We start from the raw sequence: 21,229 nt of genomic DNA, 5'->3' as shown, positions 1-21,229 counted from the left end.
GAAAAGGTAGTTCAGAACAAAGTCAGTACCATTGCTCAAAAGACATGCAGAAATGTGAAAGACCCATGGAGAATTGTGTCCTGATAGATGGTAAAACTCATATTATTAACCACTGTAGCACACTGACTCAGTAGCAATGCAGTCAGCAGGAAAACATGTTGAAATGGTTTGCTGTTGGAATGGAAGCATTTCAGTAAAATAAATTTCTTCTATTGAAATGACACTCGTAGACAGGCCACTGAACCTTGGGATAAATCACACTGAGGTGGATGTGGAGACACAGGTATATAATGGGGGCTGATTTTTTAAAACTTTGGTATTTCCCCCCCCTTACTTGGCAGCCTACTTGAAGGAAGGAAGGGAAAGAAGACAGACTGTAAGCTCAGTTTGAAGAGAAGAGCATCGCTAGGCTTTTCATCGTGTGCAGGTGTCATTGCACATCAGTCTTCCTGGCTTGTTACTGAGGCCACTTGGTTCTGTTCATAATATCAAAAGGGATGGTGGCCACCAAGGTGGAAAGGGCAGTTGGGTCTCCTGAGTTTAAATAAATTCTGCTTACTCGTTGGTGTCCTTGGATAAGTTTCACCCCTGTCTCTGGGAGTTTCATTAGCTCTAAGATGAGGGCGACCCTTGTCAAACTCACCGGACAGGACCTGGCCAATACTAAGCAATCAGTTAACATCAGTTATTATTATTAAAAGTAGCAGAGGTTTGACATGGTGAAAAGTAATACTGGAAGATGCTTTTAATACCTGGAAACCCTATGAGAAATATCACTTTGAGCTAAAATCAGTACAAGGGGGAATTTTTAAATTGACAAGGTGAATTTTTATTATTTAAAAATGTAGAAATAATGTTTGTGATGATAATGTTAATGCTGCTGCCTTTAAATCCCAGAATGAAACTCGACTGCCTTCATTTATGCATTCCCCCAAAAAAGGAACTCTTTTGTTAAGCCTCACGTAGTCCATCTTAAAGCACCTTTCAGTCAAAGAACAGCTTCTCATTAAGGGAAAAATGATTATTAACATCCTCATTTTGCTTCCTCTCGTGAATTATTTGCATTCAGAAATGGCATGGCATTAGTTTCAGGGTAAATGCAAATATTACAGCGGGATTTCTCACCAAGCTCTTTTTTATTATTAGCTCTTTTATGTACTCCATTTATTATTCCCTCATCATTTTTCACATTGTATTAAAATGTTAGATTTCTTAAAATAATAATATTTCTTTCATTTGGTAATTGTCTCAGCCCTGTCTACAACAGTCTACATCACAGAGTGCCCATCTATAATTTGGAATGGCTTATAATGACTGCTCGTCTTTGCTTCGGGGAGGTCCAAGAATTAGCTATCACGGTAACTGAATCCCCTCTCTCCCACTGAGAATGTGATTACTCCAGGTGAGGTTCATGGGCTTGGGAAAGAGGGCAGTGGTGTGAGAAAGGCTTCTGCTGCGAGTGCTGGCAGTATATTTACAGTCTGGGGCTTGAAGATAAATTATGATTTTTTTTTCCTCCTCAGCTTTGAACAGTGTCCATCTCCAATGCTTTTTAAATACAATAGCTCACACTTTATTTTTCTTTTGATGTTGTGAAGTCGTTTTGTGGAGAAACCTTTGTTTGCTGCATCCAGTGCCCTCCCTGTGTGGAGTGAATGAATTAGGAGGCTAAGTATTCTTAGTCCAGGGGCAGTGGTTGGAGCTTGGCTAGAGTGGAATCAGGGAATCGGCTATACTCTCCACCAGGGTCTGCCTTGATAAACTGATTATAATTATTTTGTTTTTCGCTGATCATAAAAAAAAAAGTAATAGATCTGACTAATAAAACGAAACTAATAAAATCATTTGATCATTTTGATTCACTGCACTTCACTGTACAAAGCTTCCCTGTTGACTCACAAATTGTTACTGTCAAATCATTTTATATTTGTTTCTTTTGGATATGACTTAATGTCTCTTTTTCTTTCCCCTTGTTACTGTCCATCATTTCCCTTCTTCCTTCCAGGGAGGGAGCAGGGGGATGATCAAGGATCAAGTCTCAAAGCAGGCTATCCAGTAGATCATACAAATGTGTCTATTCTTAAAATGGCATACTGTGTAACACTTGTAAGGCTTTTACCATGGGATGTGCGTCTGGGTGCATTCCGAACTACAAGATACAGTAATTAGCTTCTGTACTTTTGTTGCATGATACACATTTTTACTTTGTAGAGGATGAGATGAGAGGGTTTTACCTTCACCGTGACCTAGAAGTCAGTAAAAGGAGCAAGTGCCCATCCAACTCAGAGTTCTGCTGGGATAGATCCGCGGTTAGACTACTTGTTCCACATATTTAATAAGGCTTACCTTGCACCAATTTGATTAAACATCCTCTAGTGAGTAGTGGGTTACCATATGCCAGCTATATTTGGCAGGAGGGAAAATGGGGATAAAATGCTTCTCACAACTGCTAATGGACTACTAGGTGACATATATATCATTCAGCATAGAGCAGATGATGTTAGTTTTGAGTGGTTATGATGTGCCCAGCACTCTGCTAAGTACCCTGTAGACAATTATTTCATTGGTTGAAAATCAAAGACATTTATCAGAACTGTCCAACTTTTTCAAGTCATAGAACATGTAGGATATTATATCTGTGTGGCATACTAAGGAAAGTGGACAGGGATGCTTGCTATTAAAGCCAATCACCCAAAGGTTCTGGGCAGACCCATGTCTGGGCAAACCGGCAATCCATTTGCAGTATAGAAATGTGCATATGATGGGAATTTGCATATTGCCATTACTGATGAGATTTTTGGGGTGGGGTGGGGTGGGGTGAGCTGGCTGCTATTTGTATTCCTTCTAAAATCATTAGTTCATAGGCTTGGCCTCTTTTTAATCCCTGAAGAGAAGTTCATTTTTTACTCTGATTGATTTGTAACACTGATTTTAGGGTATGGAGAGGACAAGACAGCAGACTCTGGATTCAAACTTCCTGAGTTCATGTACCGGCACTGTTTATGCACTATTCTCGTGTTCGTTACAGCAACACTTGTTAACTGTGACTACTGGCAAGTTGCTTATCCACTTTTCCCTTCAGTGATCATTGAAATTGAACTACTGCTTGGATTTGTTATGAAATAGTACCTGTAAACCACTAAGAACAGTGCCTATTGCCCAGAAAGCACTCATAAATGTAAACTGTCTATGGTATTATGACTATTAGCATGTTGTTTACAGATTTTTTTCCCAATTTGTCTTCTCCTTGTCAACTTTATTTGTGAGGTTTTTAATATATATAACTTTTGGTGATGAATGACTTTGAAACAAATCCATAAAAGTTAAAAGGAAGTTTAAAATGCTTGCTTAAAACAAGTATGCAGTTTTAACAGCAGAGATAAAGTATGTTTGAAAAAAGATACAACTCTTTCGATGACATTTCATTTCAGTCTTGTGTCTGTTTATCCTAGTGATTGCCTACGAGGGAAGAAACAAATAATCCATGTTACAATTACCAGTTAATTTCTTTAGGCCTTTTTCCCTATCCATGATCATCTTTTGACAGTCTGAAGTAGAAACAGCATTTTTATCTCAGAGGAACTACAGGGCTCAGGAGTGTGCTTGACTTTGATGTTCTCACTGTAAAGGACCACTTCACTATGAGGTCCTCAGTGTCATCACTCAAAACCTTGGCCAATCGTATCAGGAACCCTGCCGCACAGGGGTTATAGCAACTATTTAGCAGCCACCAGGCGAACACCCAGGTGGGACTGGGCCACTAGATTGAGAGATGGAACTGCTGTTGAAGGATGGTTCCTCTATCAGTGTTGCTATATGTATTATGGCTAATACAATTCCTCACCCACAGAGAGTTGATAAGAAAAATATACTCCAAATGGAACCCGTAAGAACCATCACTTGGTCAGAAGATAAATCACCATCATCTTTTTAAACCTAAAGTAATGGTTTCTTTCAGATTTTTATAAGTCCTTATGTATATCTTATCCATATATATATGTATATGATGAATGACCACTTGATTAAAGACCGAATTGTCCTATTGTTTTTTTGGCCATACTGTATATGATGATTTTCCTATTTGGATTATCTGCTTTTGACCCCTGAGGACCTCCAGGTCCCTTCTCCCTACCCAAAAAAGAGGGAACTCATCAGCGAAAAGCACAGATATCTCATATCTCTGCCGATGGTGAATCATATTGCCTTGCATTTTAGTAAAATAGTTTATTCTTTAGAGACCCTCCCTGGGAACTTAGAAATCTTATCACCCAGTGTCGAGTATGGTACGCTTAACGACTGTATGTGCCAATAAAGAAAACTGTATGTGCCAAAGTTTTACATGCCAATAAAGAAAATTATCACATTGGGACAATTTTAAAATATGCTTGTAATAATTAAATGTATTCAGTCAACAAATACAGTTAATCAATGTTTGGAAGCCCAGGAAGTTGTCCATATGTTCTCAATTCTCTAGGTGATTTTGGCATTATTGATCAACCTCTTAGGCCAAAGATTCCTTCAAATCACTTGAATCTGCCAGAAAGGAACTGGCAAGGATCTCCTCACTTTGTCATAGCCTGGCTGAAGACCAGTGTGAAAGCTATGTGGTTAAACATATGAATAAATCTACTGTCCATGTCAGAAAAAGGTAGCTACTTTGAGTATAATTTTGGTCCCTAGACGATGCTTGAATAGTATGACTGGTGTTCAGGAGAATATTTGGCTGGTGGTGCACTAAAATACAATCATTTATATATTAAGAACTTAAGGAATATTATAATTATTGAAATAACTCAATATCCATCTGGACTGATAGTAACGCTTGCTGGTTTATGCACATCTAAGTTAAATATAAACAGATCCCTAAGCCTCTAAAAGCTTAATGTGAGTGGCATGTGCATCAGCTGATTAGAAGATATACAGACAAGTGTCAGCACCAACTCAAAAAATAAATTGAACCAACTACCTGTGTAATATACAATTGTTTACACATTGCTTGCAAAGTGAAATTTGAGACATGAATTGTGCCTATCAGAATTGCTATTAAGGGAGAAAGATCTCATAAATTCCAGTTACTCAGAGAATTTTCTAGGGCAATAATGTTTTGAGGGGCTAAAGTGGCACCTGGGCTATAGTAGATGCTCAGTAAAGTTTTTGTAGAAGGAAAGACAAATTTAGAAAGAAAGAGGGTTTCAGGTATGTGTGGTGAGAAGATTTAGGACCTAGGAAAAATGGACAATTTGAATAAAGGTCCTGAAAAAAATATATTTGTTAAACAAAAGAAGCAAAAAACCATGCAAATAAGAAGAGCCTTAGAGATGAGAGGTGGAATGTGCAAAAGAAAATTTAATTTTAGTTAAATGCTTCTCAGAATTTGATAACATACTTTTCAGCTTGATTGTATAAAAACTTGTATTTGACAAACAGAATTATGATTGATTAATTGTAACAGATGGAAAATAACTATAGAGTACTTATCTTTTTATTTTTAATTTAAAATTAAATTGAATTCTCACTGGTTTGGAAAGGAAGAACCTTTTTGCTTAGGATGATATAGGAGTGATCATAGGATCTTTAGCTCTCCCTGTCTGATGTCATGGCTATAGGAAAACCTATCGGAAGGAATCAGAGAGTGAGAACCATTAATTTTCTCTTGTCAGATTTTACCTTTGTTGTGATGTGTAAGAGCTTTGTTCCACACTATTGGAATCATGCACCGTCAGGTGGGGAAGATTTAAATTCCAGAAGGATTGTGCTCAAAAGGAAGTGTGGCTAATCATAATGCCAGGGTTGTCTTGAGTGTGATGTTGAGACATTCGGTCTGGCCAGACAGTACGGACAGTGAAAGCTCTGAACTGTTTGGACTAGTAGGCTCCTTTTAAAGGCCCCAGAGGGGCATAGTTTAAAAAAAAAAAAAAAAAAAAAAAAAAGAGGAAACCACCATAAGCACTTCAAAGAAAAGAAAGAAATCACAAAACAAGCCAATGACATGGCAATCTGATTATGAACAAACAACAAAATCCCACTCCTCCAAGTAGTTGTTTTGAAAACCATCTATTTTATGATCTGGTTTTCACCTTCTGCTGTCTCTTAGATTAGGTTTTTGGTATTCTGTAAAGGAACTGAAGTGTAATACAGGACAAGCCATTCCCCACCCACAGAAGCTTGTGACCTGCTCAAATTAAGAGGTCTTTGGATTCAGACTGAAGTTTAAATTCTAGTTTTGTTTGTTACCAACAATGTGACTTTAGGCAAAGTTACTTAACCTTTTGAAGTCTCACTTGCCTTTTCTAGAAGATGGAGATGATAAGATCTATCAAACAGGATTATTGTGAGGATTATAAAATCACCTAGGATTAGCACCTGCACAATGTTAGGTCCCTTTACAAAAAAAAAAAAAAAAAAAAAAAAAAAAAGTGAGGAATAAGAAGAATCTATTTTTGAGAGAAAGAACAGATTACTTCAAGTTTCTATGCATTTTTATAGTTTCAGAAGTATTGTGAAGCTCAATAATAAACCAAGTCTGAAAATGTAGCCAAAGGATATAATCATGATATTGTACAAATATTTATCTAAAAGAATGTTATTTGTAGTTTTGCTCATAATGGAGAAAATTAGAAATGATCCACATGTTCAACATGGGATGGCTTAAACAGATTATGGCAATCCATTTGATGTAATACTAAGCTGCCATTAAAAATACCTCCTATCTGGATACTTAAAGTTCTGGAATTATTTACAGTGTTTCACTGGGGGAACAAAAAAAGCCTAATTTCATCACTAGGGGAGTCCAGTTCTAAAATTTGAAAATAGTATATGCATTAATAAAACAGAAAGTAATATACCTGCATGTTAGAACTGTTATATTTGGGGGATGATATATGTGTGACTTCATTTCTTAATATTTTCTGTCATTCTTGGATGTTTCCTGATCAAAAATAGCAAGAATTTAATTTTGTAATGGCAAAAATATATTTAGAAATAATTAGTCTTTGGCTTATATTTTAAATAATAGTACAAATGATTACTGTTATGGTTCTCTAAATTGTTGAGTCAAAAAATAATAGTGAAATAATTATTTAATGGATTATATTTCTGCATATGTCTCAAGAAAAGCAGGTGAATTCATAGAGTTGATGACATGTTAAGGACATCTGGTTTATTTCTGGTTTATACAGTTATTTTTATATTATACTTTTCAATAACCACAAGCATTTTTATTTACATTAGAATAAACTCTTCTAAATAGATCAAGATAAAAAGCTTAGGTAAAATACTTGGTTTTCATTTGGTCATTTATACAGAGAGGTTTTGTGTTATTGAGAATGTAAGAAAATAGGTATTACTTTTATTTAGAAAATTATGTACATGTGAAATCTAACACAGAGGCTAAATGATTAATACACGCTATTGAATCTGAATTCAGTAGAAAATAATAGTGGTTTTTAAAATGCATTAATCTATCTACTCATTCATTTATTCTAATTAATTATATCTTTCTTCTATTCAAATGTAGCTGAAGTTTAAAATAAAAGCATCTAACAGAACACTTAAAATATAGTTCTAAGTGTAATAAAATAATCTGGGAACAACAATATTCTTACTGTTTTTCAGCCTCATTTTTAGACTAATTAAGTCACAAAACTAAAAGAAAAAAAACTAGCTATGCATTTGCTTAAAATTGATTCCATTAATATTTTATAGTAGTAGCCTTTGTTACAAGGAAAATACTCTGTGAGTTCTTTTAGAATAGTTATAAATTTGGAGAATTTAGGGCACCAGGTTTCACTGTGAAACTAAAGTTATAAGGTCTCTCTTTAATTTGAATCTGGAATCAGCTGATAATACAGCATTATTTGTTAGTATCACTGGATCAATTATGTAAGATATTTTGCCAGAAAATTTGTCTTCAGTTTCTGAATGGATTATTTTTAGTTATTTCTTTTTCTAGGCAGTTTCATGATTTATTTTTTGCAAAATCACTTTTATTAACAATGAAGTGAATCTGATTTGTCCACTTGGAAGAGTGAAAATGGATGAACATTTTGGAATTCAATATATTGGTGTAGGCCCTAAAAGTAAAGATAGTGATTAAGAATGCACAGCAAGGAATGTGGACATGGCCCCTAATAAATATCCTACCTCATCATCCTTTGATAGTTGATACAAAAACAGACTTGATGGGTGACGTAGTTCTGACTACAGTTGATTTCATTTATAGATGTCTCTGGCTTATATCAGACAATTAAATACATTCTAAAAATTACTGAATTTTTTATATATATATGCCATATATGTATATATAATAACTACTGTTTATTAAAATTTAAAGGGTATGTCATTTACGTTTTAAAAGCAAAATATTCAGATTTGAGGAAAATGGAGATACACAATATAGTATGAAGAAGAGAGAATACTAAAGGGAAGAGAGTAATCATATAGAGGTAATCTGTTAACATTTTGGCATGTTGCCTCAATCTCTTCCTCCCATAAACAAACAAACAAACACACAGACACATGCATCTATGCACATATTCATCGAACTCAGGTACATATTTTAAATAATTCAAGTTATTTTACATAGAATTCTAATTCCTGCTTTTTATTCACATATTATATCATTTGATAGATTATATAATATCAACTCATGCTATTAGATACTTAATATGTCATTTTTCACTAAATATTTTTTCCCGCTAAATATTTATTTATTTATTTATTTATTTATTTATTTATTTATTTATTTAAAAAATTTTATTTATTTATTCATGAGAGATACAGAGAGAGACAGGCAGAGACATAGGGAGAGGGAGAAGCAGGCTCCATGCAGGGAGCCTGATGTGGGACTTGATCTCGGGTCTCCAGGATCACGCCCTGGGCTGAAGGCAGGCGCTCAACCGCTGAGCCATCCAGATATCCCTCCCACTAAACATTTTTAATGGCTGCATATTAATCCATTACATGGATTAATGTAATCTTATTACATTAATGTAATCTTATTACACGGATAAGCTTAATGCATGGGTAAGCTAATATTTACTTAACTATTATAGTTTGACCATCAGTTATTCATTTTGTTATTCCAAATAATATTCAGTTATTCATTTTGTTATTCTAAATAATAGTATTCTGATAGGTACATTGCCTAAATCTTCATATATTTCTAATGATTTATGCATCAAAATTTTCTAGATGTATATAAATTTATTTAAATACATTCTCAGGGGTCTAAATTAATCTCCCGTGGGGTAGTCTGGGTGCCTCAGTTGGTTAAACATCTGCCTTTGGCTCAGGTCATTATTCCAGGATCCTGGGATCCAGCCCCTCACTGGGCTTTCTGCTCATCGGGGAGCCTGCCAACAGGGTGCTCCTATGTAACCACTGTTTCCAGAATACATTTTTTTCTTTGAATCAAAGATACCACTCACTTTTGGTTCCCCTTCCATTTCATTGGCTGCTCATTCTGTGCTTATCTTCATTTTCCTGACCCATATATACTCAAGTGACCTAGGGTCCATTCTTTAAACTTCTGTTCTCTATGGTGTTTACAACCTATGTGATTTCATCTTCCTTGTAGCTTTAAATACCATCTAATTTCTAAAATAGCCTAATTTATTCTAATTTTTCCCTGCATTCCTGACATATAATACCAGCTTGATCTTTCCAGTTGAATATCTTGTCAGCATTTCAAATTTAACATGTCCAGAACTGAATTATAGATTTACATTCTTCCACTAACAAACAAAACAACGTGACTTTGTAGTTGTTCTTGGGGACCTTCAGTAAATAGTAACTTCATTCATCTAGTTTCTCTGTTCAAAACTTTGGAGATGGAGGCACCATGGTTTTTCAACACACAATTATGGAGGGACCATTATATTTGTATTCTCTATTATAAATGCTGGAGATCAGTTAGACACACACACATACACACACCCTCTCAAAATAGTTTATGTTCAACTGAACTTGACTCTGTCTCAGCCCTATCTTTATATCAGCAAATTCTGTTGATTCTACTTTCATAATATATCCAAATCTGACTACTTTCCATAATCTATATCCTTTTCCATCCAGCCCATGCCGTCATTATCATCTTTCTCCTGGACTACTGCATGAGTCTTCTAGCTGGTCTTCTTTAGTTCTTTTTGCCTCAGCAAAGATTCTTATCAACACAGCATCTGGAATGTTCTTTTAAAGCCAGATCATGGGCAGCCCAGGTGGCTCAGTGGTTTAGTGCAGCCTTTGGCCCAGGGCCTGGTCTTGGAGACTTGGGATCGAGTCCCACATCGGGCTTCCTGCGTGGAGGCTGCTTCTCCCTCTACCTGTGTCTCTGTCTCTCTCTCTCTCTGTGTCTCCCATGAATAAATAAATAAAATCTTAAATAAATAAATAAAGCCAGATCATGTCACTCTTTAATTTAAAACCATTCCCATTCCCACTAGTTCAAAAAGATATATGTGCACCTATGTTTTTTTGCAACATTATTTACAATAGCCAAATTATGGAAGCAGCCAAGTGTCCATTGATTGGTGAGCAGATAATGAAGATACGGTGTATACATATATAAATACACACAGTGGAATATTACTTAGTCATAAAAAAAGAATGAAACCTTGCCATTTGCAACAAGATGAACGGATCTAAAATGTATAATGCTAAGTGAAATAAGTCAGGCAGGAAAAGTTCGATATCATATTACTTCAGTCACTTGTGGAATTTAAGAAACAAAACAAACTAACAACAACAATAACAGAAGACAAACCAAAAAAATATCATGATGAGTAATGTATAGAATTGTTGAATCACTGTATTATATACCTGAAATTAGTATAGCACTGTTTGTTAACTATATTCGAATTAAAAAAAAATCCTTCCCATTTCAAAACAAAGTCCAAAGTCCTTACCATGAGCTCCTTGATCATAGTAGCAACTCAACAAATATCTAGGATGAAAGGCTGGTGTGAAGGTGAAAGGATATGACCTGCAAGTCCTATACAGCCTCCTCCCTCACCCCCAACTTCCAAAGCCAAGGTCAAGCTTGTTAATATAGTTGTCTGTGGTAAAAGAAGTGGACTGCACAGACACAGAGGTGTGAGTATTTGATTAACAAATAGTCACCCTAGTTTTTGACATTAAGACCAATCTGGGGGGCAGCCCAGGTGGCTCAGCAGTTTAGCACCGCCTTCAGCCCGAGGCCTGATCCTGGAGACCCGGAATCAAGTCCCACGTCGGGCTCCCTGCATGGAGCCTGCTTCTCCCTCTGCCTGTGTCCCTGCCCCTCTCTCTCTCTCTCTCTCTCTCTGTATGTGTGTGTGTCTCTCACGAGTGAATAAATAAAATCTTAAAAAGAAAAAAATAAAAGACCAATCTGGTTAGACATGGCCATGGCTGCTCTAGGAAGAAGAAAATTCTCAATCTTTTCAGTAGGAGGAAGGAGATCGATTTGACATAAAGTCTTTACTCTTAGCCTTTTACCATCATCTTTTATATGGCATTGAAGAACTATGAATTCAGATGCTCAAGTTATGATTCAATCTATCCATATAAAATTCTTGATTTATTTGAATCATATGTATCTATTGCCCAATAGTTATGGGCACCAGTCCCTCGGCACCCACCTCATCTGTTATCGTTAACAGTAATCGGTTGACCAAGCTTGGCAAGCTACCCAGACTTTAATCCATAAGTGGAAACAAGGAAAAAAAAATCAATTCTTTTTGGTTTATATGTGTGAAATTAAAACACTTCTAGTTTTAAAACTCTGCCTGGGCTAAAAGAACTAACTTTGCCTCACCATCATTTTTTAAATAGAACCATTTGTTATAACTTTCCTGTTAATGTGTTCATCAGTAGCAAATTTCTCTTAGTGGTATTCAATATTAATTTTAGTAGCTAAAATTAGTGGCTCTCCTTACTAAAGGGCTATTTGCTGCTTTCTTTCTTTTAAAAAATGGGAGCAATTATTTGTGCTTATGAGAGCGATGGGAGCAACCAAACACTAAAAATAGAAATTAGGAAATTCGCCACAGGCAAATTACAGAGCAGGGACAAGCCATGAACATTCCCTCTGCATGGCCTGGTGCTGACCTCCCTCTTGAAGTGGACAGGCCGTTTACTTGAATGGATGACATGTTGGAGAACCATCTTCTCTCACCTGGTTCCATGTCTCTAGCGCAAAATGCCATTTGAGGGCTTAGTCTGATGCTGCACTTTGGTTCCAGAGACAAACCTATTAGAACCATAGCTGAGAGTAGAAAATGCATTATGTCAGGGCCACCTGTTAAATTTGAGCCATAACCTTTGGACTGGGTGACAATTTTGTGGTTTTTTTAATTCTGCTTTCATGTCTTTGAACTTAAAGCTGTTTCCGCGTAGAGTTACTCTCAATTGATATATTTAATGCAGGAAAATGTTTTGAGTTGGAGACGTGCTACTTGTTATTACTACCGAAAAAAACCATATCTACACCCCCCCCGCTTCACCTTTCCTCATAACCAGCAAAAAAGAATCTGATTCATCTTTGGAGAAGAGAAAGAGAAAAAAATAATACATCAGGGGGAAAGACTCTAAGCAAAATCACATTTAGTGATCAGATTCTCTGTTTTCTTGGCTGCTGTTGCCAAGGCATCTGCAATTATTATCCTTTTTGTATCAGGATGAACACATGGAAGCAAATAGAGCTTGCGCGTAGCAAATGAAATATAAGAATCATTTGGGTGTAGGTGGAAAGGAAGTGATAGAGTTCAGAGGAACAGATGTTCTAAGAGTTATTAAAACTTTTCAAAATGAAATCTGGTGCCCCATGTCTAATTATTGCATTGCTCTTCTTGTATCCTGATGAGTCAGACCTGTTAAAAATCTTGGGAAGAGTGAAGAGTAATGACACATGGAGACCGAAGCAACTTGCACCACACCAGTGACAACTTTCAGCCCAAGCCATTTTGACCCTCTCTTTAGCTGAGCACTTGCAGTGGCATAGCATTACCCACAGAGATGCCAGAAAAGAGCACTTCTGACTGCATGTTTTCTATTCTTCAAGTACATTATTTGAATTCCTTCTATGAAACCCCCCCGTTACATTATTGTTCTCAAAATAAGTGCTCTTTGATTTGTTTGACTTTGTGTTTACAATACCCTAAAACAGATTTCATTTTGTTCTCCAGTGCCAAGTTATGTGAGCATGCATTTTCGTTCCATGTAGAATTAGGTTTCTGCACCCATAGATTGGAAGCTAAATGCTTCATATTTATTATCTTTAAGGTGCTGTGTTAATGAAAGAATTTTAATCATTGACATTGCTCTGTGAATTATGTATTACAAAAACCCCTGCTGGTGAGTTAGACAAAATTAACCTACTGTAAGGGGCATTAAAAAAAAAAATCACAGCTAATTAGTAAGCCAACAGGAACAAAGAAAATGTAAAACAAAGATGTTGAGAACAAGACATTTAGGTAGGACTGCTGTCTCTGCTTCAGATGTGACTCTTTCATTCGGGCTACATTTGTAATACTGCCTGCCATTGCTGGAATCTTCCTCCAATCTGATATGTTCCATTAGACTTGAGCATTTTTATGTTTTGTAATTAGTTTTCTAAGCTACAGTCTCTTCCCTCTTTCAAACTGTGGAAATCCAAAGGCTCATAATAGAAAATGGAAGATATTTTTAAATGCTTTTAAATTATTTCCCAGGCGATCTATATTAGAGATGTAAGGCAATTCGCGGGGATTATAATGGGAAATGATTTCCATCGCTTTTTTCCCCTTAAATTACTCTGTATGCTCATCATATATCCCGCATCCATTCCTGTATTCTAAAGGAGCAAAGCTTTGTCCAGGCTCCCTTCCTGATGCAATTCCAGGCGGAGCGGACAAAGGCAGGCATGAGTTTAAATCACAGGCCGCTTGCCTCCTCGGTTCCTCCTCGTGCTGACATCCAGGGGCCATGCATCACTCTGCTGGTGCAGGAACTGGGGAGGAGACAGTTGACCCTGAGAGGCTGGCAGCGAGGTGCTCATGCTGGGCCCCATTTGTTTATAATTGCTCTTTCTAAGTTATAGGTGGAGATAAAGCAGCCAAAATGGGACAAGCAGAGGCAAGAGATGACACTAATGTCTATTTCAATGTTTCCCTGCTCAACAGAGGCCCCAAGCATTAAAAAGGATAGGACGATTCTTTGACCTTTTGTTTTCTTCTGGATTATTTCTTTTTATTTTCTTCATGTTAACATTTCTCCCCTTGCCTAATAATATCCAAGACCATTGTCTTTCTGATGAGAATCTGATGTGTTGGTCTTTAGAGGAAGCGTCATTAATCCTTCCTGTTCCGTCCTCCTAGCTCACTGTTGGAGTAACCTCTGACTCTTGGATAATTTAAAACAAAAGCAAATGGAAAAAAAAAAAAAAGAGCGCAAATGGAATAAATAATTTTGTAACAATCTTGACTTTTTTTTTTTTAAGGCGAGGGAAGTGGTCAAAGAATCCAGGATAAGGAGGGGTCCCTACTTTAAAAGTAACATAAAGAGCAGAGGATGCAGGATGTCAGCCGCAGGATGTGAGCCCTTCATGTGGGGATTTTGGCTCCCGCTACGTTCAGCTTTGAGTAGCAGGCATCTTTTTCATGTTATTCTTCTGGACTTAGCGAACTTAAAGGGTTGCTCTGCCTTCCAATTCAGATGGATTTCCTCTTTTATTATAAGCTCAGTGAAAACAGGGTTGGAATACTGTAGTAAATTTAAATTTTCCTGAGTCTGAGAGAGCCCTCTCCCCCACAGCCTTCTCCTTCCGTCTTCATGGTTAGAGAAGGAGGCCCCAGAAACCTACCTTTCCCATCACAGCTTCTCCACCACTGTTTGCCTTGAACCCATTATATTTTTTCCTGATTATGTCAGCACCTCAAGAGCCCCCAGGGTGCAGGTCATGCCTTTTCCACCATACTCTCCTCCCCACAAGCTCACCTGTATCTCACATCCTTTCTGCAAACTCCTGGCGCTTCCAGTGTGATTCTAATCCAATGTTAGGGAAATGATTCTGTGCTCCCAACTTTATCTCTCAATGTTCCCTTCACAGTTTCGTTTGCATGGAAATCTGGTTTTGTTCTAAGGACGGTTTTCCTTACATCCCTCTCAAGTGGGAGCTCTCTTACCTCCCCAATGCCTTTACCCCACTGGCTTCCAGGTAGATTGTGTGCTCCTGATCCTCCGTGCTCCCTCTGGGTGATCCCCCCCTTAGCACGATGCTTTTCACTCCTAGTTCACTGCCACTCTCTCCAGTATTACCTCCAACTTCATGACTTCATTTATGATGATTTCAGTATGCACAGAGTTGATCTTTCTAACACCAGGCTCCTCAACCCCCTGCTCTGCTCTTGTTTTATTGTATTCACTGGAGAAAAACCACAACTTTGATTCTACACAACCTTTGCCTACTTTATGCCCAGAACCATGGAGCTAAATGAGATTAGAGGCAAACGCAGCATCACATAGAATAGTTTCACTTCAGATTCATAAGAACTTCAAGTGAGATTTTAGTGCTACTGGTAAATAATACCATAATTGGGGTCCCTGGGTGACTCAGCGGTTTAGCACCTGCCTTCAGCCCAGGGTGTGATTCTGGAGACCCAGGATCGAGTCCCAGGATCGAGTTCCATGTCGGGCTCCCTGCATGGAGCCTGCTTCTCCCTCTGCCTGTGTCTTTGCCTCTCTCTGTGTCTCTCATGAATAAATAAATAAAATCTTAAAAAAAAGAATACCATATTATAATGTTATGACATATTTCTAATATACTTACTTCCCCACTCTCTTAGGTGATTGACACTTTCTTCCTCTGCTGTTTAATCTCATGCATAATGTATTAAATTATATCAGACTCCTGGTCAGTTCATAAATATGTTATGATTTTTTGAGCATTCCTGAGTGCTCCACCACCTTATATCTGTGTGATCTTGGTCAAGTTGTTTACTTCTCTGTACCTTAGCTTCCTTACCTATAACATAAATATATCTACATCATTGGATTATTTTGAGGATCAATTGAGACATCTGTAAAGTTTTATTACTTGAAACACAGTTGGGGGTTAAAAATATTGGATAATATTATTACCACATTTAATTTTTCAGGCCTGTAGTTACTCTTTCCTGCTTCTAGAAGCTCTGACTTATCTTTAAAGGCGAGGACATAATTTTCCTTTCAGATGAAATGTGCCATGTCTTATTCAATACTACCATAGCACCCTGTGCTGGTCTTTTGCAGTAGTTATTACACTGTGTTAGGATTGTTTCTTACATGTCTGGCTCTTCAGCTAAAGTGTTTCTTCCTTGATCACACTTCCTATGTCTCATTTAAATTTGCATCTGGATGCTCTAGCCTAGTGGCTGGAAAAAAAAAATGCATATGCTAGTCGTGTGAATAAAAGAGGCAGTTAATATTTCAGTATAATACTTCTCCTGTTTCTAGATATATTGCCAAAATTGTTCACAAATAAAAAAGAATTTCTTTTTATGAAGGATTATCTTTGAAAACAGAGATTACAGTAGAACATCCACGTACAGAAAAATCATATTTAATTATTCAGATAGTTGGATGACTGTTATCAATTGAATATGTAATTGACGGCCAACTCTGAAGGAGGACCTACGGCCTGGCCCTACCTTCTAACTCACCACCCTGTCAGACTAGTGCAGTCTTAGGTCTGTGGGTGCTTAAGTGCCTGGGTCAGAGCTCAGCTGTTCCCATGTCTATCCTGTAACAGGCATGACACCCCAAGACACAAATTGCTTCCCTGTAGAAACTCAACTTGGGACGTCAGTGTGAGAGGCATCTATCTGACCTCCCCGTAGGGGTCCTATGATATTCTTTCCTTGAAAAACTCTCTGCTTCTTCAGAATCATCCAGGATTATAAGATGCTAGTAAACTAAAGGTTTAGTTTGCAGCCGACTGGGAAAGGAATATCCTGCTGCTGTTCTTTTTGATGTATTTGTTTCGAAAACATTTATCTTTACCTCTTTAAAAAGATTAATTAATAAAAGTCAAATGAATTGATGTTATTATATGCATTTCGCTGATGAAATGTGACAAAAAAGAGGGCTACATTGTTTGCCTTCATGCAAAAAGTAAGCCACCCTCAGGTCTGGGGACAGTTGTCCCAGGGCCTTAATATTAATGCACTTTCCCTTGCTGTTTTGAATTTTCATCACTCGGGACTTGACTCAAGTAAGAAAGAACTACTATTTCAAATTTATGTTCGGACATACCACCTTTTTTTTTTTCCAAGGGAAATTGCGAGAACAACGAATAAACTGTCTGTAGATGTTGTCACCACTTATAAACAGTTTTGCTGAGGGCATTACAAGGTGCGAAGAACTGTCAGCTGAAAGAAGATCTATTGGTTCTCTGGCTTTCCAGCATCTGGGAAAGAACTGAGCAGCCAGTGGAAACCTCATACCATGCAAAATTGTATTAGATTTTTCATAGTTGCTCACTCCCCTCCCCCTTCTGAATGGAGAACCCCTACAGGGCCTTTCCCCACCCCCTCCACACGCAGCCTGATGGATCATCCGAAACTCTCTGGGGCTACTTCCTAAGGAATTAGACAAAGAAATACTGTACAAAGGAAAATGCTAGTAGGGGACCGTGCAAATATCTACATGCATGTCGGAACTTTGAAAAGTTGGGGAAGGCTGCTGCCAAGGCTTGAATCTATTAAGTAAGTTTTAAGAAACTGACTAGTCCTTATGGTTGATCAGTTAACCTGTATTTAACAGTAAAAGAGTAAGCAAAAGAGCAAATAGGTCTCTACCAAGGCAGCCCTTTGTTTTGGAAACTACTGTCTTGCACGTTGAAGCTGCAGTTTGTGTACAGTGAACCACAGTATGACTGAAACACCGAGACTGCTAGCAGAAATCCAGGGCAACGGCATAGACTTCAGGCCACTCATCTCGACACTTACAATGCGAATGACATTATTATTAGCAACCACTGTTGTTTACTGACTGAGTTCCAAGTACTCGCTCCTGTGCTAAACAATTAAGTGCACATAGTTATTTAATTTTTCTAAGAACCCTGAAAGGTTGCTGTACTATTACTGCTTTACAGAAGTGTAAACTGAAAACTCACAGAGGTTAAGTCACTTGCCAAAATCATGTAGAGAGTAAGGATGTGTGATATTGACCCAAAGCCTGTATTCGTAGCATTTTTCTCTTCCTATTTCTCAAATCTGCAGATTTCAAATCTGTTCCCAAAGCTGCAGAGTAGCTGTGCTCCATGACCAGAAAATGGATTTGGGGAGTCCAAAGCAGCAGGTACCCTCATGAGATTGTATACACCAGATGGGTAAATTTTAATATCTGCAAACCTTGGGACTGAACAGATATGTATTGGATACGACTACGAGCCCAATAATGTGCTAAACTCTGGATGAGAAGGAGTGCTTGTGGGTGTGGAGAAATTTGGATCACTCTACTTCCTTTTCTCAGTCCTCTCCCAAAGAGCAGAAAATTCAGCTTCCCTCCCATCCCCAACCATCCAAGAAGTATATTTCCCCTCCCCAAAGACCTAAGCATTTATTTGGGTGTGTAGGGGGACCACAAATTCCAGTTTTCCCTGGTGGCTTTGGTTTACACCCATCCTCTTGGGATACAGAATAGCACCTGTTAGCACTCTTGAAAGTGTTCCAATTTGGACAATAAGTTATACAATCATCTTAATTTTAGGTGTTTTTCAATAGTATAGGGAGACAAAAGGCTTAAATAAAAAAACTTCAAACTCATTACTCTAAGGTAATGAATCTTTCCCACACATTGTGTTGTCCTTGGAAAATCATGTGAGAAAGACACTGTAGGTGTTTTGAGGACTCATCGAGTCCCTGGACAGTCTGCATTGCTGGGTCCTCCTCTAGCCCCTCAGTCTGTCCCCCTGGGCTTACTCCCTTGGCTGATGTGTGTGAGGGTGTTAGGGAATTGTATGCCTTTCAGCTTTCAGAGATAAACAGGGGAGAGCTATTACCTAACTAAGGTGGGGTATTTTGATTAAACGAAGTTCAGAGTAACAGTTTCTGATGACCCATGCAGACTCCAAATTGGCGCTGAAAACTCTTTAGAATTTGAAACTTTGGCAGCATCTGTGCTCTTAGAAATGAGCAGGCTAGTGCACATTCCACCCCTTCCACGGAGCAGCTGACACCGCAGCTGGGAACATGCATCCTGCCTTGGCCTCCTGTGCTGGGCAGGGGTGTCAGATGGAAACACTTGTGGGGTTTTCGAGATAACCTTCCTCCTTCCTTTACCCACTCGGCTATCCGCCCCTAGTTCTTCATAAAACTTTGAGACAGCTTGAAAGAACTTATTTGAAAGAACTTATTTCTCCATCCAGAATGAACATAATATTTATACATTCAAAAGTGACGTGAAGAATTAAAAAGTTTGTGAAATTCAAAAATAGTCGTTGTCCTGCCAAAATGCCACCTTTATCAGAGGCTTAGGTTGAAATGTCAGAATTCTGTTTGTAGTCGGGTGAGTATTTTGAGCTGTAACTGAATCACCTCTGTGACTGTTTTAATGTGTTTTTGTAAAGCCTGGCAAAATTATATAAATAAAATGTCTTCAGATTTTCGTCTTTGCTCAGCTGTGTTGCAAAGGGGTAATCGGACCCCACTGCAAGCGCTATGGAAAAACACAGCTTAGCTGACAAATTAGTGGTATTTGGTGCTAATATTACTAATTCAACATTTGGAAGCGTTGCTCACTGGGGAAAAATAACATGTTCTATAAGTCACAGGAGAAACTAGGGAGATAGTTAATGGGTGTTGGCTCCACTGCACATATTGCTCACAATACTCTTCAAACTGCTGCTGACTTCCTGCCAATAGACGTGGAAGTAATTGTCAACAAGATTTATTGTTACTTTCACATTTACACAGTGAGAGAGGAAAGGTTGAAAGAGTTCTGTGAAGTTCAGTACTGACTTCTACTGAACCATAGCAACGCTCCCTGATTATCGCTAATGTGTGCCACAGAAAGAATTTTGCATCCTTTGAAGCCCTAAAATCATTTCTTGTCAGGACCACATTCCCCTATCATCTCAGTAATTTCTCCCAAGATCGATGAGCTGAGTGTCAGTGTGTTTTTGTCCAAAGCAAAACAGTTGTTTAGCCCGTGGTGAAAGCAGTGTCCTTCAGCTACAGAATTAGGAGTTGGATTCAGGGTGTGACCAACTAACCCCATCCTATGGCACTAATGAAAACCCAACTCCAGAAAGAGAAGGGAGATACTAATCTTGAAATGGAAGGTTTTGCTTGCCAAATTAGACGATGTCTGTGAAGGAATGAACTTGGTTAGAGAAGCTAGTGAATATTCAAGAGCTTCTATTGTAACCTGTTCTTTCCATTTCAACTCTACTGTAGGGATACCTGGTTTGTGTGGACTCAGGAAGGATTTTATTGCCTCAAGTGGCATCTAGCCCTACAAGAGTGAAATTAAGATTAGGAGATTGCATTTCCTGTGACTCGGATAGATTTTTCTAAGAGCAAGAAGCAAACCTATGGAGTGTCAAGAAGTATGTCAACAGGGTATAGGCTTCTCAAACCAGGCATACGATTAAACCCACACACACCACTAACACACACAGAAGATTATCTCTTCCTTGGATTTCAGATGGCATTTCCAGGCACAAGAGGCACCTGTTGGCAAAATTTCTCTCTGTAATGAAGGCCATCTGGATGGGAGACAAAAGTAGGGTGTGAGGACTCTGGTTAAGTGTTGCGAGAGCCCCTAGTACTGATGGCAGCAGCAACTGCTCTGAGAACTGTTAACAACTGTGGGGGAAACAAATACATTGGACAAGGAGTCATTTATCTAAGCAGTATTTACACAGGCAGCAGGCATTCAAAAAGGAATGGATTTGGATTATGAAACTCTTTTCTTCCTATGCAAAAAATAGGCGTGATGCGGGAAATCTGAAACCTCCTGGCATTCCCCCTTGCCATTTGAACATTTACCACGGTACTTGTTTTCATGCCATCGAGTGCTTATCCCATGATTACTTTTTGGAGAGGGAGGAGAATAGATGTAAAAGGACCTAGCATTTTAAATGCCACCTTTCAAAATGTAGATAAAAATGGGGCAGAAGCAGTAGTATGAATAACGCTGGTAATATTAGATGTCAGAGTAGAACACAGAACTTGCTGTACTGAATCAATGAGGCGGCCTGTTCAGCTTTGTATGTTGTATCTTGGAATGG

At 38.1% G+C, this 21,229-nt stretch overlaps 1 long non-coding RNA gene across 14 annotated transcripts in view; it reads left to right on the top strand.

Moving 5' to 3' along the window:
* The window catches only part of LOC112640998 (uncharacterized), a 297,942-nt gene that overhangs the window by 93,192 nt on the left and 183,521 nt on the right, over positions 1-21,229 (top strand). The window contains exon 2 of one of the 14 annotated variants that reach the window (XR_007411565.1): positions 18,216-18,294. The exons of the other annotated variants lie outside the window; for them this stretch is intronic. This is a non-coding gene — a long non-coding RNA (uncharacterized LOC112640998). The remainder of the gene's footprint in view (positions 1-18,215; positions 18,295-21,229) is intronic. 14 annotated transcript variants of the gene reach the window in all.

Source organism: Canis lupus, chromosome 6 (assembly GCF_003254725.2).
Source record: "Canis lupus dingo isolate Sandy chromosome 6, ASM325472v2, whole genome shotgun sequence".
In the NCBI taxonomy this organism is placed as follows: Eukaryota; Metazoa; Chordata; class Mammalia; order Carnivora; family Canidae; genus Canis; species Canis lupus.
The sequence above is the reverse complement of the archived record's forward strand: the minus strand, read 5'-3'. Positions and strand labels throughout refer to the sequence as shown.